The following is a 24,766-nucleotide window of genomic DNA, read 5'->3' as shown; positions in this document are numbered from 1 at the left end:
TGGTGAAAATTATCAAAGCAAACAGCAGAAGTTATCAACAACAACAACTGGTATTTATATAGCACCTTTAATGTAGTGAAACTTCCCAAGGGGCTTCACAGGAGTATTATGAGAGATAAAATTTGACACCAAGCTGCATAAGCAGAAATTAGTGCAGGTGATCAAAAGCTTGGTCAAAGAGGTATGTTTTAAGGATTGTCTTGAAGGAGGAAAGAGAGGCGGAGAGGTTTAGGCAGGGAGTTCCAGAGCTTGGGGCCCAGGCAACAGAAGGCACGGCCACCAATGGTGGAGCGATTATAATCAGGGATGGGCAAGAGGGCAGAATTAGAGAAGCACAAACATCTCGGGGGACTGTATGGCAGGAGGAGATTACAGAGATAGGGAGGGGCGAGGCCATGGAAGGATTTGAAAACAAGGATGAGAACTTTGAAATCGAGGCATTGCTTCACCGGAAGCTAATGTAAGTCAGCGAGCTCAGGGGTGATGGGTGAGTGGGACTTGGTGCGAGTTAGGACACGGACAGCCGAGTTTTGGATCACCTCTAGTTTACGTAGGGCCGAATGTGGAGGCCGGCTAGGAGTGCTTTGGAATAGTCAAGTCACGAGGTGACAAAGGCACTGATGGGTGTTTCAGTTTATTTAGAGAAAGGGAGTGGTTGAAGGGGAATGTGGGCCCAATAAAGACAGATACAGGCGAGACTATAATAGATTATAAGGGCATGGCAGACTTGGGCAATGGAAACTGCATCCATTTAGAAGAATTTACTGGAGTTAATGCATGTAAAAAATGTCACTGTGTAAATATTGTGACTGAAGAGAGACAGATCTCCAGGACCTGCTGGTTACCACCCCGGATATTAAAAGAAACCAGTGAGGAAATTGTAGATGTGTTTGTCATTGTTTTCCAGAATCCTCTAGAATCAGGAATTATGTCCTTGGTCTGGAAAATTGCAAATGGTGCTCCATATTTGAAGAAGGGAGGAGGCAGAAAGCAAGTAACTACTGACCTGTCAGTTTAATGTCAGTTGTGGGGAAGTTGCTGGAATAGATCACCAGGGACAGAGTGACCGAGCACGTGGACAAGTCTGAGCTGATCAAAGAGAGCCAGCACGGATTGTGAAGACTAGGTCATGTCTGGTTCATCGAGCTGAATGTGTTTCGGAGCTCACTCACATGGTGGATAGGGGAGTGTCTACGGATGTGGCCTGCATGAACTTCCAGAAAGATCAGGTTCCTGACAGATTATCAAACATGAGAAGGCATGGAATTGAAGGGGACTCAGTGACATGTGTTGGTCATTGGTTGAGAGATAGGAGACAGTGACAGGTACTCTGATTAGCAGGATGTGACAAGTGGTGTTTCCCAGGGATCGGGACTGGGGCCTCAGCTCTTCACCATATTTATTAGTGATTTGGATGGAGGGACAGAGTTGTACATCCAAGATGGCACTGAGTTGGAGACACAGTAAGTTGTGCAGATGGGAACAGGAAGTTACAAAGGTACAGAGACAGACTCAGTGAGAGGGCAAAACTGGCAGGTGGGGTTTATTAGAGGGAAATGTGAGGTCATCCATTTTGGATCCAAGAAAGACAAATCGGAATATTTTTGAATGTGTTTTACTTGTATGGGGTGTTTGTGAACATCATTGAGTGGGATACACCTATTTATGTGTCTCTATCTATACAGCAATCTATATTAAAATTCAGGCACCAGTGGACTTTAAGCAGGAATTTTTAAAAGAACATAAACTGATTATATTATACAAATATATATTAATTAAGTGCCGTAGCAAATTAAGATCCTCTTTCTTAGCTGAAACCACCTTTAGTGTTTTGAACTTGCCTTGTAGTCAGCAAATACACGAGGATCGGTCACTGCTTTGAAATGTAAATCGCTGGTGAAACTAGTGAAAGTGGGTTACATAGAAACATAGAAAATATGTGCAGGATTAAGCCATACGGCCCTTCGAGCCTGCACCACCATTCAATAAGATCATGGCTGATCATTCACCCCAGTATCCCTTTCCTGATTTCTCTCCATACCACTTGATCCCTTTCGCCATAAGGGCCATATCCAACTCCCTCTTGAATATATCTAACGAACTGGTATCAACAACTCTCTGCAGAAGAGAATTCCACAGGTTAACAACTCTCTGAGAGAAGAAGTTTCTCCTCACCTCGGTTCTAAATGGCTTACCCCTTATCCTTAGACTATGACGCCTGGTTCTGGACTTTCCCAACATCGGGAACATTCTTCCTACATCTAACCTGTCCAGTCCCATCAGAATTTTATATGTTTCTATGAGATCCCCTCTCATTCTTCTAAACTCCAGTGAATACAGGTCCAGTTGATCCAGTCTCTCCTCATATGTCAGTCCTGCCATCCCGGGAATCAGTCTAGTGAACCTTCGCTGCACTCCCTCAATAGCAAGAATGTCCTTCCTCAGATTAGGAGACCAAAACTGAACACAATATTCCAGGTGAGGTCTCACCAAGGCCCTGCACAGCTGCAACAAGAACTCCCTGCTCCTATACTCAAATCCACTAGCTATGAAGGCCAACATACCATTTGTCCTCTTCACCACCTGCTGCACCTGCCGACTAACCTTCAATGACTGATGTACATGACACCCAGGTCTCGTTGCACCTCCCCTTTTCCTAATCTGCCGCCATTCAGATAATATTCTGCCTTCGTGTTTTTGGCACTAAAATGGACAACCCCACATTTATCCACATGATACTGCATCCATCATGTATTTGCCCACTCACCTAACCTGTCCAAATCACCCTGCAGCCTCTTAGCATCCTCCTCACAGCTCACACTGCCACCCAGCTTAGTGTCATCTGCAAACTTGGAGATATTACACTCAATTCCTTCATCTAAATCATTGATATATATATTGTAAATAGCTGGGGTCCCAGCACTGAGCCCTGCGGCACCCCACTAGTTACTGCCTGCCATTCTGAAAAGGACCCATTTATCCTGACTTTCTGCTTCCTGTCTGCCAACCAGTTCTCTATCCACATCAATACATTACCCCCAATACCATGTGCTTTAATTTTGCACACCAATCTCTTGTGTGGGACCTTGTCAAAAGCCTTTTGAAAGTCCAAATACACCACATCCACTGGTTCTCCCTTGTCCACTTTACTAGTTACACTTCTCAAAAAATTCTAAAAGATTTGTCAAGCATGATTTCCCTTTCATAAATCCATGCTGACTTGGACCAATCCTGTCACTGCTTTCCAAATGCACTGCTATTTGATCTTTAATAATTGATTCCAACATTTTCCCCATGACTGATGTCAGGCTAACTGGTCTATAATTACCTGTTTTCTCTCTCCCTCCTTTTTTAAAAAGTGGTGTTACATTAGCTACCCTCCAGTCCATAGGAATTGATCCAGAGTCGATAGACTGTTGGAAAATGATCACCAATGCATCCACTATTTCTAGGGCCACTTCCTTAAGTGCTCTGGGATGCAGGCCCCGGGTATTTATCGGCCTTCAATCCCATCAATTTCTAAAACACAATTTCCTGACTAATCAGGATTTCCTTCAGTTCCTCCTTCTCCCTAGACCCTCGGTCCCCTTGTATTTCCAGAAGGTTATTTGTGTCTTCCTTCGTGAAGACAGAACCAAAGTATTTGTTCAATTGGTCTGCCATTTCTGTGTTCCCCATTATAAATTCACCTGAATCCGACTGCAAGGGACCTACGTTTGTCTTCACAAACTTTTTTCTCTTCACTTGTCTATAGAAGCTTTTGCAGTCAATTTTTATGTGCCCAGCAAGCTTCCTCTCAATCTCTATTTTCCCCCTCCTTATTAAAACCTTTGTCCTTCTCTGCTGAATTCTAAATTTCTCCTGGTCCTCAGGTTTGCTGCTTTTTCTGGCCAATTTATATGCATCTTCCTTGGATTTAACACTGTCCTTAATTTCCCTTGTTAGCCACGGTTGAGCTCCCTTCCCCGTTTTATTTTTACCCCAGACAGGGATGTACAATTGTTGAAGTTCATCCATGTGATCTTTAAATGTTTGCCATTGCCTATCCACCATCAATCCTTTTAAGTATCATTCGCCAGTCTATTCTAGCCAATTCACGTCTCATACCATCGAAGTTACCTTTCCTTAAATTCAGAACCCTAGTCTCTGAATTAACTTTGTCACTTTCCATCTTAATAAAGAATTCAACATATTATGGCCACTCTTTCCCAAGGGGCCTCGAGCAACAAGATTGTTAATTAGTCCTTTCTCGTTACACATCACCCAGTCTAGGATGGCCAGCCCTCTAGTTGTTCTTCGACATATTGGTCTGGAAAACCATCCCTAATACACTCCAGGAAATCCTCCTCCACCGTACTGTACCTGTTTGGTTAGCCCAATCTATATGTAGATTAAAGTCGCCCATGATAACTGCTGAATCTTTATTGCATGCATCCCTAATTTCTTGTTGGTGTTGTCCCCAAACTCACTACTACTGTTTGGTGGTCTGTCCACAACTCCCACTAGCGTTTTCTGCCCTTTAGTATTCCGCAGCTCTACCCATACAGATTCCAGATCATCTAAGCCAATGTCCTTCCTTACTATTGCATTCACTCCTTCTCTAACCAGCAATGTTACCCTACCTCCTTTTCCTTTCTGTCTATCCTTCCTGAATGTTGAATACCCCTGAATGTTGAGTTCCCAGCCTTGGTCACTCTGGGGCCATGTCTCCATAATCCCAATTATATCATATTCGTTAATAGCTGCCTGAGCAGTTAATTCATCCACCTTATTACGAATACTCCTCGTATTGAGGCACAGAGCCTTCAGCCTTGTCTTTTTAACACTCTTTGTCCCTTTAGACTTTTGCTGTAATGTGGCCCTTTTTGATTTTTGCCTTTGGTTTCTCTGCCCTCCACTTTTATTTTTTCTTCTTTCTATTTTTTCCTTCTCCCACCATTTTATTTCCCTGTCTCCCTGCATAGGTTCCCATCCCCCTGCCATATTAGTTTAACCACTCCCAAACAGCACTAGCAAACACTCCCCCTCGGACATTGGTTCCTGTCCTGCCCAGGTGCAGACCGTCCGGTTTGTACTGGTCCCACCTCCCCCAGAACCGGTTCCAATGTCCCAGGAATTTGAATCCCTCCCTGCTGCACCACTCCTCAAGTCACGTATTCATCTGAGCTATCCTGTGATTACTACTCTGACTAGCATGTGGCACTGGTAGCAATCCTGAGATTACTACCTTTGAGGTCCTGCTTTTAATTTAACTCCTAGCTCCCTAAATTCAGCTTGTAGGACTTCATCCCATTTTTTACCTATATCGTTGGTAGCTATATGCACCACGACAACTGGCTGTTCACCCTCCCCCTCCAAAATGTCCTGCAGCCGCTCTGAGACATCCCTGACCCTTGCAAGGAGGCAACATACCATCCTGGAGTCTCGATTGCGGCCACAGAAACGTCTATCTATTCCCCTTACAATAGAATCCCCTACCACGATAGCTCCTGCACTCTTCTTCCTGCCCTCCTGTGCAGCAGAGCCATCCATCATGCCATGAACTTGACTGCTGCTGCCTTCCCCTGATGACTCATACCCCCCCAATAGTACCCAAAACGCTGTGTCTGTTTTGCAGGGAGATGACCACAGGGGAGCCCTGCACTATCTTCCTTCCACTGCTCTGCCTGATGGTCACCCATTCCTTATCTGCCTAAGTAACCTTTGCCTGCGCTGTGACCAACTCACTAAATATACTATTCATGACATCCTCAGCATCGCAGATGCTCCAGAGTGAATCCATGCGCAGCTCCAGTGCCGCAATGCGGTCTGTCAGGTGCTGCAGCAGGATATACTTCCTGCACATGTAGTCGTCAGGGACACTGGAAGCATCCCTGGCTTCCCACATAGCACAGGGGGAGCATGACATGTGTCTGAGCTTTCCTACCATGACTTAACCCTTAGATTAACTTAATTTGGCAACAATGTCAAAGGTAACCTACTGATAAGGAAATACAAGGAAGAAAAAAAGATTAAATACTCACCAATCCACCAGCCAATCACTTACCCGCTTGGCTGTGATGTCGCCCTTTGATTTCTTTCTACTTCTTTGTTTACCTTCTGCCTCTGCACCAGATAGTCTCCCGACTCACCGGTCCTCGAACTCCTGCTGCCTATCGAAATCTCGGGCCTTTTATAGGCCTCCCGACTCACCGCTCCTCGAACTCCTGCTGCCTATCGAAATCTCGGGCCTTTTATAGACCTCCCAACTCACCGCTCCTCGAAGTCTCGCTGTCTCTCGAACTCTCGGGCCTTTTATAGGCTCCTGACTCACCGCTCCTCGAACTCCCGCTGCCTCTCGAACTCTCGGGCCTTTTATAGGCTCCTGACTCACCGCTCCTCGAACTCCCGCTGCCTCTCGAACACTCGGGCCTTTTATAGGCCTCCCGACTCACCGCTCCTCGAACTCCCGTTGCCTGTTGAACTCTCGGGCCTTTTTCTAGTGTCGGGGGCAGGAAGCAGTGGCAGCAAAGGTAAGAAGGGATATTAGTTCACCAGTGCCAGCTGCTCCCTTCCTTTATTGATTTGTTGCTAGCCCATTCTCTCTCAATTCACCAATGTTGCTGTTAATCCATTCATCTGCTGATGTGCCTGCTGCTTCAGGAATTGATTTCCGTGTGTCCATGGCTCTGGAGTTGGTTCAGTTCTCACTGTCCCACTAACTTACTGATTTGTTGGTATTGCCACTGCTCCCATTTATTCACTGATGCTCACAACTCCATTCGTTTTCTAACCAGAATTTGGGGTTTGCAGTTCTCCGTGTGTTTAATCCGGTCCGCCAATACTTGGAGAAGCCGGGCTCCCCCTCGCTGTTTGCCGAGTGTGTTTGTGGCTGCCCAAATCCAATTGTGGGCTGCAGCCCGACCCATTCAATGAGAACAACTTGTATTTATAGTGCCTTTAACGTAATAAACCCTCACAAGGCGCTTCTCAGGAACGGTATCAGACACAATTTGACACCGAGCCACATAAACAGATATTAAGCCAGGTGAAGAGATCGGGTTTAAGGAGTGACCAAAAGGAAGTAGAGACGGAGAGGTTTAGGGAGGGAATGCCACAGCTTCGGGCCCAGACAGCTGAAGGCACGGCCACCAGAATGGTGGGGCGAAGGAAGTGGGGGATGCACAAGAGGCCAGAATTGGAGTGCAGAGTTCCCGGAGGGTTGAAGGGCTGGAGGAGGTTACAGAGATAGGGAAAGGGCAAGGCCGTGGAGAGATTGTAAACTCACTACCTGACTGATTTCATTTCCTCGAGTGGTTGAGTCTGAAGTGAGCACTCGTACCTACCCACCCAACACATTTACAATCACCCAATTGATATTTTTGGCCGAACCGACCCCCCAGACTCCTCGTTAGCTGTTGTTGGGCCTTGAGCCTACTTGAGGCTGATTGGCCTATGTTGCAATCCAGATGAACTCGAAGCACACCCCAGGACTCGCTTATCAGGCACTAAACGGCCACCTACGCTTATTTAACGGAACTGGCGCCAGCACCATTAGCATACTCGAGGGTCCTAGCGCCTGCTTTAGGCGGCCGTCCCGAATGCCTGAAAATCTTCTGGGGCCATTGGATGTTTTCAGGTGCTCTTGGGGTGAAGGGCAGACCCTGGGAAATTGGTCATTCTTGCTCCTGTTTTCCGTCTGGATAATGGGCGCAACGATGACCAATTTCTCACCCAATATTTCTCCAAAGCAAACAATCTCAGGCTGTTCAAACTCTCCTCATAGCCTCAGGTGCCTGAAGACAGAAACTTTTCTTTCACAGCCATAGTTCCCCAGCCTGTTTTGAAATAACGATGTTTTCAGTGATTGCCGTCCAAGATAACTATTAAGCAATTCATTAATAAGAGGAAGTTGAGTAACAGAAGCAAGGACATCCTTGGGGCTCAGTGCAATAAACCACATTGTGGAGTCTTGCTGGGACCCAAATTCCTCTTTATTTTTAAAGCTCAGATTTTAACCAACAGGCCATCTCTTGGAGCAGGGGGAGTCAGTTAGTAACTCTGCCCTCCCCATGTCTCCCAGGAGTTAATGCCCAGTTAATGGACATGTGAGAAACTGTGCAACACCACATATCCCATCCGGCATTGCAAACCCATTTAAAGTAGTTCCAAACTTCTGTGTTTTTAAAATATTTTTCTATTTGTGACATTCAGAGTGAAGCATTTTAGAGCCACCGGTTTCTTTCTCCTTTTCTCCCCCTTCACATTACTGTGGCCGCAACCGAGACTCCAGGATGGTATGTTGCCTCCCTGGTGCAAGGGTCAAGGATGTCTCGGAGCGGGTGCAGGACATTCTGAAAAGGGAGGGCGAACAGCCAGTTGTCGTGGTGCACATTGGTACCAACGATATAGGTAAAAAAAGGGATGAGGTCCTACAAGACGAATTTAAGGAGCTAGGAGCTAAATTAAATTAATAAAACGTAGGACCTCAAAAGTAGTAATCTCGGGATTGCTACCACTGCCATGTGCTAGTCAGAGTAGGAATCGCAGGATAGCTCAGATGAATACGTGGCTTGAGCAGTGGTGCAGCAGGGAGGGATTCAAATTCCTGGGGCATTGGAACCGGTTCTGGGGGAGGTGGGACCAGTACAAACCGGATGGTCTGCACCTGGGCAGGACCGGAACCAATGTCCTAGGGGGAGTGTTTGCTAGTGCTGTTGGGGAGGAGTTAAACTAATATGGCAGGGGGGTGGGAACCAATGCAGGGAGACAGAGGGAAACAAAATGGAGACAAAAGCAAAAGACAGAAAGGAGATGAGTAAAAGTGGAGGGCAGAGAAACCCAAGGCAAAAAACAAAAAGGGCCACTGTACAGCAAAATTCTAAAGGGTCAAAGTGTAATAAAAAGGCAAGCATGAAAGCTCGGTGCCTCAATGCAAGGAGTATTCGGGACCCAGGAGAGGGCTCTGAGCTAGTTAGAATGGGTGAGAGCTCAGATGAACAGGGCCCTAAGAAAGAATTCAAAAGGCAGGAGGCAACAGAGCAGAGTAGCACTGGGGTAAGTGTAAACCACAAGGTGATAGGAAGAGACAATATGTATGAATATAAAGGGGCTGCAGGAGGGGTCAAAACTACAAATCATGGTTTAAAAACTAGTATTAAAACACTCTACCTAAACGCACGCAGCATTCAAAATAAAGTAAATGAGTTGACGGCACAAATCATTACAAATGGGTATGATTTGGTGGCCATTACAGAAATGTAGTTGCAAGTTGGCCAAGACTGGGAATTAAACATACAGGGGTATCTAACAATTCGGAAAGATAGACAAGAAGGGAAAGGAGGTGGGGTAGCTCTGTTAATAAAGGATGATATCAGGGCAGTTGTGAGAGACGATATTGGCTCTAATAAACAAAATGTTGAATCATTGTGGGTGGAGATTAGAGATAGCAAGGGGAAAAAGTCACTGGTGGGGTTAGTTTATAGGCCCCCAAATAATAATTTCACGGTGGGGCGGGCAATAATCAAGGGAATAATGGAGGCATGTGAGAAAGGAACGGCAGTAATCATGGGGGATTTTAACCTACATATCGATTGGTCAAATCAAATCGCACGGGGTAGCCTTGAGGAGGAATTCATAGAATGCATACGGGATTGTTTCTTAGAACAGTATGTTACAGAACCTACAAGGGAGCAAGCGATCTTAGATCTGGTCCTGTGTAATGAGACAGGAATAATAAACGATCTCCTAGTAAAAGATCCTCTCGGAATGAGTGATCACAGTATGGTTGAATTTGTAATACAGATTGAGGATGAGGAAGTAGTGTCTCAAACGAGCGTACTATTCTTAAACAAAGGGGACTACAGTGGGATGAGGGCAGAGTTGGCTAAAGTAGACTGGAAACACAGACTAAACGGTGGCACAATTGAGGAACATTGAATGACTTTTAAGGAGCTCTTTCATAGTGCTCAACAAAAATATGTTCCAGTGAAAAAGAAGGGCGGTAAGAGAAGGGATAACCAGCCGTGGATAACCAAGGAAATAAAGGAGAGTATCAAATTAAAAACCAATGCATAGAAGGTGGCCAAGGTTAGTGGGAAACCAGAAGATTGGGAAAATTTTAAACGACAGCATAGAATGACTAAGAAAGCAATAAAGAAAGGAAAGATAGATTACGAAAGTAAACTTGCGCAAAACATAAAAACAGATAGTAAAAGCTTTTACCGATATATAAAAAGGAAAAGAGTGACTAAAGTAAATGTTGGTCCCTTAGAAGATGAGAAGGGGGATTTAATAATGGGAAATGTGGAAATGGCTGAGACCTTAAACAATTATTTTGCTTCGGTCTTCACAGTGGAAGACACAAAAACCATGCCAAAAATTGCTGGTCACGGGAATGTGGGAAGGGAGAACCTTGAGACAATCACTATCACTAGGGGAGTAGTGTTGGACAGGCTAATGGGACTCAAGGTAGACAACTTTGAAATGCATCCCAGGGTATTAAAAGAGATGGCGGAAGTTATAGCAGATGCATTCGTTATAGTCTACCAAAATTCTCTGGACTCTGGGGAGGTACCAGCGGATTGGAAAGCAGCTAATGTAACGCCTCTGTTTAAAAAGGGGGGCAGACAAAAGGCAGGTAACTATAGGCCGGTTAGTTTAACATCTGTAGTGGGGAAAATGCTTGAAGCTATCATTAAGGAAGAAATAGCAGGACATCTAGATAGGAATAGTGCAATCAAGCAGACGCAGCATGGATTCATGAAGGGGAAATCATGTTTAACTAATTTACTGGAATTCTTTGAGGAGATAACGAACATGGTGGATAGAGGTGTACTGATGTATGTGGTGTATTTAGATTTCCAAAAGGCATTCGATAAGGTGCCACACAAAAGGTTACTGCAGAAGATAAAGGTACGCGGAGTCAGAGAAATGTATTAGCATGGATAGAGAATTGGCTGGCTAACAGAAAGCAGAGAGTCGGGATAAATGGGTCCTTTTCGGGTTGGAAATCGGTGGTTAGTGGTGTGCCACAGGGATCTGTGCTGGGACCACAACTGTTTACAATATACATAGATGACCTGGAAGAGGGGACGGAGTGTAGTGTAACAAAATTTGCAGATGACACAAAGATTAATGAGAAAGCGGGTTGTGTAGAGGATACAGAGAGGCTGCAAAGAGATTCAGTTAGGTTAAGCGAATGGGCTAAGGTTTGGCAGATGGAATACAATGTCGGAAAATGTGAGGTCATCCACCTTGAAAAAAAACAGTAAAAGGGAATATTATTTGAATGAGGAGAAATTACAACATGCTGAGGTGCAGAGGGACCTGGGGGTCCTTGTGCATGAATCCCAAAAAGTTAGTTTGCAGGTGCAGCAGGTAATCAGGAAGGCGAATGGAATGTTGACCTTCATTGCGAGAGGGATGGAGTACAAAAGCAGGGAGGTCCTGCTGCAACTGTACAGGGTATTGGTGAGGCCGCACCTGGAGTACTGCGTGCAGTTTTGGTCACCTTACTTAAGGAAGGATATACTAGCTTTGGAGAGGGTACAGAGACGATTCACTAGACTGATTCCGGAGATGAGGGGGTTACCTTATGATGATAGATTGAGTAGACTGGGTCTTTAATCGTTGGAGTTCAGAAGGATGAGGGGTGATCTTACAGAAACATTTGAAATAATGAAAGGGATAGACAAGATAGAGGCAGAGAGGTTGGTTCCACTGGTCGGGGAGACTAGAACTAGGGGGCACAGCCTCAAAATACGGGGGAGCCAATTTAAAACCGAGTTGAGAAGGAATTTCTTCTCCCAGAGGGTTGTGAATCTGTGGAATTCTCTGCCCAAGGAAGCAGTTGAGGCTAGCTCATTGAATGTATTCAAATCACAGATAGATAGATTTTTAACCAATAAGGGAATTACGGGGAGTGGGCGGGTAAGTGGATCTGAGTCCACGGCCAGATCAGCCATGATCTTGTTGAATGGCGGAGCAGGCTCGAGGGGCTAGATGGCCGACTCCTGTTCCTAATTCTTATGATCTTATTATGATCTTATTTCCTCCCCAACCCCCTCCTTTCTAATGATGAAAGCAATGGCCAGATTGCACGTGTGGTGGCCCAGTATCGATGCGGACTTAGAGTCCTGTGTGCACAAATGTAATACATGTTCACAGTTAAGCAGTGCATCCAGGGAGGCGCCACTAAGTTTATGGTCCTGGCCCTCCAAACCGTAGTCTTGGGTCCACGTCGACTGTGCAGGACCATTCTTGGGAAAAATGTTTTTAGCGGTTGTAGATGCGTACTCCAAATGGATTGAATGTGTGATAATGTCGGCAAGCACGTCTGCAGCCAGCATTGAAAGCCTACGGGCAATGTTTGCCATGTACGGCCTGCCTGATGTCCTTGTAAGTGACAATGGGCCGTGCTTTACCAGTGCCGAATTCAAGGAATTCATGACCCGCAATGGGTTCAAACTGACAAGTCTGCCCCGTTTATGCCAGCGTCCAATGGTCAGGCAGAACGAGCAGTTCAAACAATCAAGCAGAGCTTGAAAAGGGTAACTGAAGGTTCACTGCAGACTCGTTTATCCCGAGTCCTGCTTAGTTAACACACAAGACCCCACTTGCTCACTAGGGTCCCTCCCACTGAACTGCTCACGAAAAGGGTCCTTAAGACAAGGCTCTCATTAGTCCACCCTGATCTACACGAACAGGTAGTGAGCAGGCGGCTTCAACAGAATACATATCATGATCGCGCAAATGTGTCATGCGACATTGAAGTAAATGACCCGGCATTTGTGTAACTATGGACAAGATCCCAAGTGGCTTGCTGGCACTGTTTTGGCCAAAGAGGGGAGTAGGGTGTTTGTGGTCAAACTTGCAAATGGAATCACCTGCAGAAAACACTTGGACCAAACCAAACTCAGATTTACGGTCTATCCAGAACAACCCAAAATAGACTCTACCTTTTTCGACCCTCCAACAAACACACAAGTGGCAACCGACCCAGCGGTTGACCACAAAGCAGAACCCATCACCCGCAGCAACCCAGCAAGGTTCACCACCCCCAGCAGCCCAGCAAGGCCAGCTGCGCAGCAACCCAGCGAGGGCCCAACAAACGACTCACCAAGACCAGCATTTACACCGAGACGATCAACCGGGGAAAGGAAGGCCCCAGATCGACTCACATTGTAAATAGTGACACTATTGACTTTTTGGTGTGGGGGGGGGGAAGTGTTGTTATGTATGTAAACCTGTAAATACCATGTCTAACCACCAGGGGGCTTATCCCCTGGAGTCCCAAGGGATCCCCTTGGGAGCACCTGTATATAAGGAGGTCTCACAGGCTGGAGAGGCACTCTGAGACCTGTAATAAAAGACTACAGTCACATTAACTTTGAGCTTGCAGTATCTAGTCTGACTCTTTATTCAAGACATAACAGATATAATTTCCAAACCTGCCACATTGCTGCCACAATTTCTGATCTATGAGGGGGACCCGCATGAATGTCCATTACCCCTGATTAACTTTGAGACCCATCCTGTGCAGAGAGAGCCCATACAGGGTGCGCCAGATGTCTACATCGATGGGGCCTCATATCACATTGAAGGATCCCCCACACCGGGTATGCTGTGGTATTGCCAGAAAGAACCATCCAGCGAAGATGCAACAGGCAATCCTCACAATATGCAGAAATCGCTGCACTTCTAATTGCTGTGAAGGAGACCTCAGATAGACCGGTGAATATTTGGTCTGATAATGCCTATGCATAAACACCATGTTCTCCTTGCCCCTATACCACAAAAATGACTATCGTACGATATATGGCAAGGCCCTGGTCCATGGGCCCTGGTTACGCCTGCTCTGGTCATACCTTGGATAGCGATCCCAGCCCTGCTTCATAGGAAAGGTAGCAGCCCATAGAAAAGGGGGTCCACATAGCGAGGCAAATTCCAGAGCAGACAGAGCCCCCAAGGATGCTGCAATTGATGGGGAGATAGAGGATATAGTTGTTGAGCCCTGCAATGCAGTTAGCAAGGGCTCCCCACAGATCACCTAGATTTAAAATCCCTGCAGCAGCAATACTGGTCATAAGCACCTGGCACGAGGAAGGCAGACCCCTTCCTCAACCAACAGCCTGGGCTCCCAATACCAGACTAGCCACTGACCCTGACTCAGATGAGAAGTTGCTGATGTTCCAAAGAAAGCCGAACGCCTGCCCATGGTGTGTGTTCCACCAGAGATGGGTCAGGAACTGCTCTCCCTCTTTCACTCCCACCCCACAGCAGAGCACTATTCGGCCCTGGTAACCTTCTATAAGGTAGCATCCAGAGCTTGGTGACCTTCCATGAGGGAAACAATCGACCAATATGTGGCACGATGCCTACCATGCCTGCAACACAATCTTCCCGCGTGTACTAACTGAACCTTGCTTCAAAGCGCGCCTCCACCTCAAGGGCCATGGACTCACCTCCAAGTAGACTTCATTGGGCCACTTGTACAGGTGCAAGGTAATTTCAGCATGCCCTAGTGGTGCTGGATCAATTCACTAAATGGATCGAAGCATTCCCCTGCCTCTCCAACACCACAATCACAGCAGCCAACACACGACTGAATCATGTGTTTTGTAGGTAGGGAGTACTGGTACAAGTGGACAGCGATCAAGGTTCACACTTTACCAGTAGGATTTTTACCCACCTGTTGGAAATGTTGGGGTAAAACACAAACTACATATTGCTCACCGCCCCCAGTCGCCCGGAGGGGTTAAAAGGGGGAACAGCGACAGTGCACTGGAAATACGGGAAGGGGAGGGTCTCTGCTGGAGATGTTATTGTACTGTAGTGAACCCCTGATGTGTGGCGTACACCTTACGAGGTGTACAATGTATCAGGCCCAGTATGTGTATACAAGTCATGGGGAACATTGTGTGACAACCAATGCCAAGACGACGAGGCATGGGACTTAGGAATAACCTATTAAGTCGTCCACCTTTTGTTTCACGCCAACCGCCCCAACTGTATTGGGTGACTATCGGCTGCTCCCGGTAAGCATTCATAACATCACCGACGTCAGGGTAGTGTTTCTAGAACAAGCAGAGGCCCCGAGAGTGGTGGATAACTTTGGCCGTCCACTTTCCCCTCTCTCTCTCCAAGCTTAAAATCCATTCTACAGCAGTCATCCACCTCACACAAACATTTAATACAATGAGACAGAACAATGCCATAAACAGCAGAGCTATACAAAAGCTAAGAGTCAGCCCATGGTGGAAAACAGTGTATGATGGAGGACAACACCCCTGGCTCACGACCCTCTCTCTCAATGTTTATGATATCATCATAAGGAAAATGAGGAAGAGGATGAGACAAATAAGGAGGATTTTAATTTGGAAATAAGACAATTTTTACGTGACATAATTGGTGACCATTAGGATCTGCTACGTGAGAAAACTCCTGAGAAAGCTGAACCACCATATGCGAGCCCTGTGGAGATAAACCAAATGAAGGGTCAATTAGGATATTTCTGCCTCGAGGCAGGACATTTGTAAGAATAAAGATATATATTAATGATAGAATTGATATGGAATGTATGTAATAACGGTGAATTGTGTGTGTGTGTATAACTGTCGAAAGTGCAGATTACAGACAGGTTGCAGTTCAAGAGACAAAATACATCCAGTTAAAGCCTCCTCTTCTGCGTGGAGCTTAAGGAACAAAAGGAATATGATTTTTGGGTGGGCAGGCCCATCAAAACTCACCAAACTAGAAAAGGTGTTAATGGGAAAACGATTAACCTAATCAAGGAGCAGTTCCAATTCCTGCAGACAGTCACATGGGTGAGGAGAGCCAATAAAGAACTGCCTTGGAACCAAGACCCAATTCTGGGGCTTTACCAACGAAACTCCAGTGAATACAGACCCAGTCGATCCAGTCTCTCCTCATATATCAGTCCCGCCATCCCGGGAATCAGTCTGGTGAACCTTCGCTGCACTCCCTCAATAGCAAGAACGTCCTTCCTCAGATTAGGAGACCAAAACTGAACACAATATTCCAGGTGGGGCCTCACCAAGGCCCTGTACAACTGCAGTAAGACTTCCCTGCTCCTATATTCAAATCCCCTAGCTATGAAGGCCAACATGCCATTTGCCTTCTTCACTGCCTGCTGTACCTGCATGCCAACCTTCAATGACTGATGTACCATGACACCCAAGTCTTGTTGCACCTCCCCTTTACCTAATCTGCCACAATTCAGATGATATTCTGCCTTCATATTTTTTCCACCAAAGTGGATAACTTCACATTTATCCACATTGTACTGCATCTGCCATGCATTTGCCCACTCACCTAACCTGTCCAAGTCACCCTGCAGCCTCTTAGCGTCCTCCTCACAGCTCACACCGCCACTCAGTTTAGTGTCATCTGCAAACTTGGAGTTATTACACTCAATTTCTTCATCTAAATCATTGGTGTATATTGTAAATATCTGGGGTCCCAGCACTGAGCCCTGCGCACCCCACTAGTCACTGCCTATCATTCTGAAAAGGACCCGTTTATCCCGACTCTCTGCTTCCTGTCTGCCAACTAGTTCTCTATCCATGTCAATACATTACCCCCAATACCATGTGCTTTAATTTTGCATACCAATCTCTTGTGTGGGACCTTGACAAAAGCCTTTTGAAGGTCCAAATACACCACATCCACTGGTTCTCCCTTGTCCACTCTACTAGTTACATCCCCAAAAATTTCTAGAAGATTTCTAAACTTGGTTGAAATACAGAAACTCCAACATGAAACATACCCAATCAAGGTTACCTTACAGAGAAATCTTCAACTGAAGAGGAGAGAGTAATAGAACATTGTACGAGGAACATGTGTTTGAAACACAGCTAATCTGTGTTTTCAGCATGAGTTGGCGGATCGTGTTTCGCAATGGTTGAGCGGTAAGTAGCTGAACCAGTGGTTCTGGGTCAGGTGACCACTCCCGGGGAGGTCAGGATAAACTCAGTCTGGATCGACAAGGTCCTGCAGCTGCCCTCAGTGTTCTGAGTTCGGTGAGAATGAGCAAGGCTCCCACTCCTTATCGTTATGTAGTGACCATACTAGAAATGCAAATGTGCAGCTAACGGAGAGGGCAGCTCTTTAACTCCTCCCACGGTCTAATCCTGCCAACACTCATCGTCAAGGCTCATGTGTGACTCATTTGGCCAAAACCCAACAGGCATCCGGCACTTGTGGAAGTGTATCCCACTCCTTTTATACTTCCCTCTGTGCTCTCTGGTCTCTCACTGTATCCCGCTCCTTTTGTACTTCACACTGTGCTCTGGTCTCTCACTGTATCCCGCTCCTTTTGTACTTCCCTCTGTGCTCTGGTCTCTCACTGTATCCCGCTCCTTTTGTACTTCCCTCTGTGCTCTCTGGTCTCTCACTGTATCTCGCTCCTTTTGTACTTCCCTCTGTGCTCTCTGGTCTCTCACTGCATCCCACTCCTTTTGTACTTCCCTCTGTGCTCTCTGGTCTCTCACTGTATCCCACTCCTTTTGTACTTCCCTCTGTGCTCTCTGGTCTCTCACTGTATCCCGCTCCTTTTGTACTTCCCTCTGTGCTCTCTGGTCTCTCACTGCATCCCACTCCTTTTGTACTTCTCTCTCTAATGTTGATATGTCCTTACTATTCAGTATAAATGCACACAAGGCCCATACTTGAGAGAAGGTCACTCTGTGACCAGTAATCTTTATTAGCCAGCACTCATGACGAAGGTGGGTGGAGCTTCCCTTTTTATTCCTGGAAGTCCAGGTTAGGAGTGTCTCCCACAAGTTCACCACCTAGTGGTCAGTGTTCACATGGTGTAGAACTTAGGTCAGTTTATACATGGGTTACAATGACAGTTGAATACATGACATCACCTCTCCCCCAAAGTCTTATTGGGATCACAGGTTAAGTCTCTCTGGTGGTTTATGCTCCCTTATAGAACGCCTGAGTTGGGGCTCCGGTTGTTGGGCGCTGGCCTGAGTGTCTGCTGTTTGCGGTGCCTCAGGCCTGTCCGGACTGCCCACAGTGACTGGGCTCTCCTCCACTTGGTTCCGATGTTCAGTCACCTGTGGTGGAGTGAACTCTACATCGTGTTCTTCCTCTGCTTCTTCTATGGGGTTGCTGAATCTCCTTTTTGTTTGATCCATGTGTTTGCAGCAGATTTGTCAATTGGTAAGTTTAACGAATAGAATCCTATTCCCCTCCTTGGCAACCACAGTGCCTGTTAGCCATTTAGGCCCTTCAGCGCAGTTGAGGACAAAGATAGTGTCATTGACATCAATACATCGTGCCCTCGCATTTCTGCCATGGTAGTCACATTGTGACTGGCGCCTGCTCTCACCAATTTCTTTCATGGTGGGGTGTATAAGGGATAACCTGGTTTTGAGCGTCCTTTTCATTAGCAGCTCTGTGGGTGGGACCCGTGTTAGTGAGTGTGTCGGGATCTATTGGCCAACAGGAGGCGTGATAAGCGGCTTTGTAGGGAACCCCCTTGCATTCTGAGCATCCCCTGTTTGATTATCTGCACTGCTCGTTCCGCCTGGCCATTTGAGGCCGGCTTGAACGGTGCCGTTCTGACATGGTTGATACCATTTCCTGCCATGAAGTCCTGGAATTCAATGCTTATAAAGCACGGGCCATTGTCGCTGACCAAGACGTCTGGTAGACCATGGGCGGCGAACATTGCCCGTAGACTTTCTACCGTGGCAGAGGATGTGCTTGAATTGAAAATGTCACACTCGATCCATTTGGAGTAGGCATCTACTACAACCAAAAACATTTTTCCCATGAAAGGACTTGCGTAGTCCACATGGATGCGTGACCTTGGCTTGGCGGGCCAGGGCCAGGAGCTAAGGGGGGCTTCCCTGGGTGCATTGCCCAGCTGGGCACACGTGTTGCACCTGCGAACACAAAGTTCCAGATCTGCATCTATCCCTGGCCACCAAACGTATGACCTGGCAATTGCCTTCATCATGACAATGCCCGGGTGCTCATTGTGGAGTTCTCTGATGAACATCTCTCTGCCCATCTGGGGCATGACTACTCGGTTACCCCATAGTAGGCAATCGGCCTGAATCGAGAGTTCATCCTTGCGCCTGTGAAATGGTTTGAATTCCTCAGGGCATGCCCCGTACATGGCTGCCCTGTCCCCATTCAGGACACATTTCTTAACTAAAGAAATGTAGCGGGTCTCTGTTTGTCCAGACTTTGATCTGACAGGCTGTCACGGGTGAGCCTTCGCTTTCGAAAGCTTCAACAGCCATGACCATCTCAGCAGCATGCTCGGTTTCCCCCTCAGTGGTGGCTAGTGGGAGCCTGCTGAGTGCACCGACGCAGTTTTCAGTGCCCGGTCTGTGCCGAATTGTGTAGTCATAGGCGGCTAACATGAGTGCCCACCTTCGTATGCAGGCCGACGCATTTGCATTTATGGCCTTGTTGTCAGCCAAAAGGGACATTGGGGTTTTGTGATCTGTTTCCAGCTCAAATTTCCTGCCAAACAAGTACTGGTGCATTTTTTTTACTGCATATACACATGCAAGGGCTTCCTTTTCTACCATCCCGTAGCCCCGTTCTGCCTGGGACAGACTTCTGGAGGTATAAGCTACCGGCTGTAACTGACCCTTGGCATTGACATGCTGCAACACACACCCGACCCCATAGGACGACGCATCACACGTTAAAACAAGTTTCTTACTTGGGTCATATAGCATGAGCACATTGTTGGAGCATAACAAATTGCGTGCTCTATCAAAAGCCCTTTCCTGGCTGTCCCCCCAGACCCATTCGCAACCTTTGCGTAGGAGCACATGTAGCGGCTCTAACAGCGTGCTCAATTTGTGAAGAAAGTTACCAAAATAGTTCAGGATCCCCAGGAACGAACGCAGCTCCATCGTGTTGCGCTGTCTAGGTGCTCTCTGGATCGCTTCCATTTTGGACGCAGTAGGTCTGATCCCGTCTGCTGCTACCCTCATCCCCAGGAATTCTACCTCTGGAGCTAGGAAGATGCACTTTGCCTTTTTCAGTCGCAGCCCTACCTGGTCCAGTCTGCATAGCATCTCCTCCAGGTTGTGGAGGTGCTCTTCAGTATCGTGACCCGTGATGAGGATGTCGTCTTGAAAAACCACCGTCCTTGGAATCGACTTGAGGAGGCTTTCCATATTCGGCGGCCGAGTGAATCCCGAACGGACATCTGTTGTACTCAAGCAATCCCTTGTGTGTCGTGATGGTGGTCAACTTCTTTGACTCACTTGCCAGCTCCTGGGTCATGTAAGATGAGGTCAGGTCCAATTTTGAAAAAAGTTTGCCACCTGATAGCGTCGCAAAGAGGTTCTCCGCTCTCGGTAGCGGGTACTGGTCTTGGAGTGACACCCGATTGATGGTGGCCTTGTAATCGCCACATATCCTGACCGACCCATCCGCCTTGAGCACTGGCATGATCGGGCTCGCCCAGTCACTGAATTCGACTGGCGAGATGATGCCTTCCCTCAGCAGGCGGTTCAATTCTCATTCTATCTTTTCCTGCATCACGTACGGCACCGCTTTGGACTTGTGGTGTACTGGCCTGGCGTCCGGATTTATGTGAATCACTACCTTGGCCCCCATGAAAGTGCCAATGCCGGGTTGAAATAATGAGTCAAATTTGTCCAGGACTTGTGAGCATGATACTCGCTCCACAGAAGAAATTGCATTGACATCGCCCCATTTCCAGTTCATGACAGCAAGCCAACTCCTCCCCAGTAGTGCTGGACCATCCCCCGGGACAATCCAGAGTGGCAATCTGTTCTCCGAATCTTTGTGGGTCACGACGACCGTGGCGCTGCCTAGCACCGGAATGATCTCCTTTGTATATGTCCGTAGCTGTGTGTCAATCGGCAATAATTTTGGCCTCCTGGCCTTCGACGCCCACAACTTGTTGAACTGTTTGATTCTCATCAGGGGCTGGCTGGCCCCCGTGCTTAGCTCCATTGATACTGGGATGTCATTGAGGAGCACTTTCATAATTATCGGTGGCGTCCTGGTGTATGAACTGTATATGTGCTCCACATGAACTCGCTGAACTTCAGCTTCCAGCGATTTCCCCCAGTGTTCATTTGGCCTCGTAGAGCTGACATCGGGCCCGTCCTTCTCGTACATCAACCTGGCTGCAGGCTTCCTGCACATACGTGCCAAGTGACCGCTCACGTTGCAATTTCTGCAGGTATATTGCTGATACCTGCAAGCTCTGGCTGGGTGTTTGCCTCCACACCTCCAACATGAGCTGTTGTTGGAAACAAAAGGTCCATTACCAGTCGATTGTCTCTGACTGTCTCTGTAACTGCTCTTAAGCGCACTATTGACAGGTGTTGATGGCCCCATTACTGGCCGCATTGTCCCTTGCGATGGCATGAATCGCCGTTCAGCTAGCCATTGTCTCTGTTGAATTCCCCCTTTGGGTTCGACTACCTGCTCGGGCATGTCCGATTGCCCCTGACTGCCTGGAGAACTGTGTGCCACGTTAACAATGTTGACTTCCTATCCATTTGCTGCATTTCAGCCAAGATTTTTCTAAATATCATTCTGATCTCTTCCTCTCCTGAGAGAAACGTCTGGGCCATCAAAGCCGCCTTTTCCAGGGTCAAGTCTTTGGTCTCAATCAGTTTCCTGAAAACCCCTGTGTGCCCAATGCCCTCAATAAAAAAGTCTCGCAGCATCTTTTGATGAAGAAGTAGTGTGAGGAAGTAGTGTCTCAAACGAGCGTACTATGCTTAAACAAAGGGGACGACAGTGGGATGAGGACAGAGTTGGCTAAAGTAGACTGGAAACACAGACTAAATGGTGGCACAATTGAGGAACAGTGGAGGACTTTTAAGGAGCTCTTTCATAGTGCTCAACAAAAATATATTCCAGTGAAAAAGAAGGATGATAAGAGAAGGGATAACCAGCCGTGGATAACCAAGGAAATAAAGGAGAGTATCAAATTAAAAACCAATGCGTATAAGGTGGCCAAGGTTAATGGGAAACTAGAAGATTGGGAACATTTTAAACGACAGCAAAGAATGACTAAGAAAGCAATAAAGAAAGGAAAGATAGATTACGAAAGTAAACTTGTGCAAAACATAAAAACAGATCGTAAAAGCTTTTACAGATATATAAAACGGAAAAGAGTGACTAAAGTAAATGTTGGTCCCTTAGAAGATGAGAAGGGGATTTAATAATGGGAAATGTGGAAATGGCTGAGACCTTAAACAATTATTTTGCTTCAGTCTTCACAGTGGAAGACACAAAAACCATGCCAAAAATTGCTGGTCATGGGAATGTGGGAAGGGAGGACCTTGAGACAATAACTGTCACTTGGGGGGTAGTGCTGAACAGGCTAATGGGACTCAAGGTAGACAAGTCCCCTGGTCCTGATGAAATGCATCCCAGGGTATTAAAAGAGATGGTGGAATTATAGCAGATGCATTCGTTATAATCTACCAAAATTCTCTGGACTCTGGGGAGGTACCAGCGGATTGGAAAGCAGCTAATGTAACGCCTCTGTTTAAAAAAGGGGGCAGACAAAAGGCAGGTAACTATAGGCCAGTTAGTTTAACATCTGTAGTGGAGAAAATGCTTGAAGCTATCATTAAAGAAGAAATAGCAGGACATCTAGATAGGAATAGTGCAATCAAGCAGACACAACATGGATTCATGAAGGGGAAATCATGTGTAACTAATTTACTAGAATTCTTTGAGGATGTAACGAGCATGGTGGATAGAGGTGTACCGATGGATGTGGTGTATTTAGATTTCCAAAAGGCATTCGATAAGGTGCCACACAAAAGGTTACTGCAGAAGATAAAGGTACGCGGAGTCAGAGGAAATGTATTAGCATGGATAGAGAATTGGCTGGCAAACAGAAAGCAGTGAGTTGGGATAAATGGGTCCTTTTTGGGTTGGAAATCGGTGGTTAGTGGTGTGCCACAGGGATCGGTGCTGGGACCACAACTGTTTATAATATACATAGATGACCTGGAAGAGGGGACAGAGTGTAGTGTAACAAAATTTGCAGATGACACAAAGATTAATGGGAAAGTGGGTTGTGTCGAGGATACAGAGAGGCTGCCAAGAGATTTAGATAAGTTAAGCGAATGGGCTAAAGTATGGCAGATGGAATACAATATCGGAAAATGTGAGGTCATCCACCTTGGGAAAAAAAACAGTAAAAGGGAATATTATTTGAATGGTGAGAAATTACAACATGCTGTGGTGCAGAGGGATCTGGGGGTCCTTGTGCAGGAATCCCAAAAAGTTAGTTTGCAGGTGCAGCAGGTAATCAGGAAGGCGAATGGAATGTTGGCCTTCATTGCGAGAGGGATGGAGTACAAAAGCAGGGAGGTCCTGCTGCAACTGTACAGGGTATTGGTAAGGCCGCACCTGGAGTACTGCGTGCAGTTTTGGTCACCTTACTTAAGGAAGGATATACTAGCTTTGGAAGGGGTACAGAGACGATTCACTAGACTGATTCCGGAGATGAGGGGGTTACCTTATGATAATAGATTGAGTAGACTGGGTCTTTACTCGTTGGAGCTCAGAAGGATGAGGGGTGATCTTTTCGAAACATTTAAAATAATGAAGCGGATAGACAGGATAGAGGCAGAGAGGTTGTTTCCACTGGTCGGGGAGACTAGAACTAGGAGGCACAGCCTCAAAATACGGGGTAGCCAATTTAAAACCGAGTTGAGAAGGAATTTCTTCTCCCAGAGGGTTGTGAATCTGTGGAATTCTCTGCCCAAGGAAGCAGTTGAGGCTAGCTCATTGAATGTATTCAAGTCACAGATAGATAGATTTTTAACCAATAAGGGAATTAAAGGTTATGGGGAGCGGGTGGATAAGTGGAGCTGAGTCCACGGCCAGATCAGCCATGATCTTGTTGGATGGCGGAGCAGGCTCGAGGGGCTAGATGGCCTACTCCTGTTCCTAATTCTTATGTTCTTATTAATATTGGGGAGGTCTGGAACCAGGGATCACAGTCTGGGGATAAGGGGTGGGCCATTTAGGACCGAGATGAGGAGAACCTTGTTCACCCGGAGAGTGGTGAACCTGTAGAATTCTCTACCACAGAGAGTTGTTGGGGCCAATTCACTGAATATATTCAAAAAGGAGTTAGATGTAGTCATTACTACTGGGGGGATCGGTGGATATGGGGAGAAAACAGGAATGGGGTACTGAAGTTGCATGTTCAGCCATGAACTCATTGAATGGCGGTGCAGGCTCGAAGGGTCGAATGGCCTACTCCTGCACCTATTTTCTATGTTTCTATGTTTCTATCTCCGCTCTGCATGCATTTGGGAACTTACTTCGGCTCGCCAGTCACCGGAGGTCTGCCACGAAGTCTGGAACACTATGCCCTTCTCGTTGCCGGTGCGTGTAAAACCGGTGTCTCGCCATGTGCATGCTGCTTGCCGACTTAAAGTGTTCCCTGATCAACTTACTGAGCTCTTGAAAAGTCTTGTCTGCCGGCTTCTCTGGCGCTAGGATGTACTTCATCAGGGAATACGTCCTGGATCCACAAACCGTCAGGAGATGAGCCCTGCGTTTGTCGGCCGACTCCTGTCCCAACCATTCCTTAGTGACGAAACTTTGCTGTAGTCTCTCAATAATGTCGTCCCAATCATCACCAACACAGTACCTCTCTTCTGTGCTGCTCGTGACCATGCTCGCGTGGTTTAAATCCCAGTTTCTCGTCGCCAATGATATGCCCTTATTATACAGTATAAATACACACGAGGCCCATACTTGAGAGAGG

At 46.7% G+C, this 24,766-nt stretch overlaps 1 protein-coding gene and 1 long non-coding RNA gene across 5 annotated transcripts in view; one reads left to right on the top strand and one right to left on the bottom strand.

Annotated features, from left to right (window-relative positions):
• LOC139245695 (uncharacterized) overlaps positions 1 to 24,766 on the bottom strand; it is a 369,717-nt gene that overhangs the window by 35,037 nt on the left and 309,914 nt on the right. The gene's annotated exons all lie outside the window — the stretch shown is intronic.
• Positions 1 to 24,766, top strand: part of LOC139245690 (uncharacterized) — a 167,945-nt gene that overhangs the window by 63,743 nt on the left and 79,436 nt on the right. The window lies entirely within an intron of this gene.

This window comes from Pristiophorus japonicus, unplaced genomic scaffold (assembly GCF_044704955.1).
Source record: "Pristiophorus japonicus isolate sPriJap1 unplaced genomic scaffold, sPriJap1.hap1 HAP1_SCAFFOLD_231, whole genome shotgun sequence".
Lineage (NCBI taxonomy): Eukaryota > Metazoa > Chordata > Chondrichthyes > Pristiophoridae > Pristiophorus > Pristiophorus japonicus.
This window is presented reverse-complemented; position numbering and strand designations above follow the sequence as displayed.